General features: G+C 36.7%; 1 protein-coding gene across 3 annotated transcripts in view; it reads right to left on the reverse strand.

Annotated features, from left to right (window-relative positions):
- LOC144967284 (dual specificity protein phosphatase 14-like) overlaps positions 1-2,500 on the reverse strand; it is a 47,334-nt gene that overhangs the window by 8,253 nt on the left and 36,581 nt on the right. The gene's annotated exons all lie outside the window — the stretch shown is intronic.

Here is a 2,500-nt window from a genome sequence, read left to right on the forward strand (position 1 = left end):
GGATAACATCAAGGAGTGGACAGGATTGACGCTGTACGAGCTGACAGAGAAGGTCAATGACCTGGAGATGTGGCACCGTGTTGTGAAAGTTACACCCCGCAAGTCCCTCCGACGACCATCTGGTGATGGCAATGAATGAGTTGAGTGAACATAAGTTACATCACTACAAAGTATAAAGTAATTGCTTTTATCACGATTAGCCGTCCTCTGGAAAACCTCGTATTTAAAAGAATTGCCCTAAAACTCTTAATTCAAATATCGATCGATTTAAATGACCCCGATCAAGGCAAAACCTCTCAAACCGTGATTTTCTAGCTTGGTTATCCCTTTATCCCGTGTCTCTGTAATTTCAAAATCAGGGATCCAGAATATTTGACCAAGTTCTAGAAGTAGTTACGATTCTTCATACTAAAGAAATTACATAATATTATGGAAGGTGCCAACAATTTGAGCCAGGCGTTTTTTGATTGATATTAGTTAAACTTTAAAATCTAAGAATTTTTGAAATACTTAATATAAACAGCATGATTTATGAAACCGTGAAATTAAACATTCACCTAATCCTTACATGGAATTCACCAACTACTTCTGTTGGCTCTTTGTAGCCAAAAATAACAAGATAATTAAAAAACAATCTGACAACTCAAACTTCAACAAATCAAGCGACTAGCAATTTGCTTTTTGTTTTCTCCTTATTATGTTTGGTCATAAATTGCAGAAAAAGATTATGTACGCATGTGAGAAGCCATTAAATTTATCAATAAGTTGCATACAAGAACTGGCCATGATATCGAACATTCTATAATATTATTATCGTCTCTGTTTTTAAGACATCGAGACTTTCTCGCTGAACGGATTAATCGGGGATTAATTTTCCATGGATTATTATTAAGAGTATTTTGATGAAAAAGTAAACTAATTACCATATCAAAATCATTAGAGACAACACAAAAGCATATATATATATATATATATATATATATATATATATATATATATATATATATATATATATATATATTATGTACTGCTTTTATGCAGACTTACCAAAGTACAATATAATACAGTACAATACCTAATGGGAGCTAAACTAGGCCAATACTGTGGCCTTGAGTGCCCTATCACAGTGATATCAAAAAACTGATATGCATTAGTAAGACATAAAGTACAGGCTATCAATTATAAAACAAACATAAATTACTCATCGAATTCAAACTTAAGGTCATCTAATTCCCTATCAACACAGTTCTTAAAAACGTTGACATTTCTAGAAGTTCGTGAAGAGGCGTGGAGAGAGTTCCAAATATTGACGGTCCTGAAATTAAAGAGCGGGCACGTATTGAGGTCTTTAAAGTAAAGAAGACTTAGAGGTGATCTAGTTCAAACTAGATCTAGAAAAAAGTGTGGAGAGGGAAAACATCAATGCTGATTAGAAATAAAGGGTATAGAGAACAACTACAACAACTTGAGCTTTTATATAGAGCAATATCCACTAAACGTGCTCAAAGCGATTTACAAAGGGTCCCTGACCTGTTTCGACACGTAACATGTCGAAAGAGACATGACTCCTGTTAGGCGATATGACAAACTTGTTTTTGGACAGAGACAACGCTCTTAACGGCCATTTACTCATTTTACACCTGAGTACGATGAGAGAACGTGAGTAAGAGTCTTTTCCAAGGATTCAACTATGCGCCGAGCGAAGCTCGAACCCAGGATCTTCCGATCCGAAAGCAAGTGCCGTACCACAAGACCACATAGCCGCACATAATGTGTATATTCAATCCTCTGGAGGATGAACAATATTTTGTTGTTAGAATTATTTTTTTTTAATCCGGTTAGAATATCACTAGGATAATTCTTTCCTTGTATTTAGTTTTCTTCCAAAGCTAAGTTTTGCTACTGTTTGACTTTTATTCCTCTTCTTTTATTTGTTTATTCTCCAAAATTTGTACGATTTTTCTTAACAGGTGGCAAAACCAGGAGGACACGTTTTGCCGCTATCGTTCTTTCTCGTGATAGATTTCTTCCAAAGTAAAGCTCCGATTCATCCAACAATGACCCATGTTCGAATGCAGTAGTCACAAGTCCCTCACTACGCTAATATAACCAGAACCGTTTGAAGGAAAAAATTAAGGCCAACGGATATTGTTCTTAGTCTTCTCTTGGACTGTTAATATAAGTACCGAATTTTGTAATCATAAGCTTAAAAAAAGTAGTCCTTCAGAGCCACTAGGCCGATGGAGCCGGAGTTTATCCCGGTTTCTATAGCGTGAAACGAACCAATAGAAATTGCTTGCTACCCTTTGGAAAGGACGCTGGTCTGTCATAAGGTACTTTCCGCCAGATCTAATAGACCCAGCTGCCCAATCACCGCTGGGTGGACAGGAGGGTCAGAAAAAAATCTCGACTGCACCTGGGATCGATCTCGGTCCCCTTGATTGTGAAGCGAGTGCTCTACCAACTAAGCTATTGGGACCCCATGTTTAAATAAACTAAC

Source organism: Berghia stephanieae, chromosome 3 (genome assembly GCF_034508935.2).
Source record: "Berghia stephanieae isolate SIO BIC M18660-M18661 chromosome 3, UCSD_Bste_1.3, whole genome shotgun sequence".
NCBI lineage: Eukaryota > Metazoa > Mollusca > Gastropoda > Nudibranchia > Aeolidiidae > Berghia > Berghia stephanieae.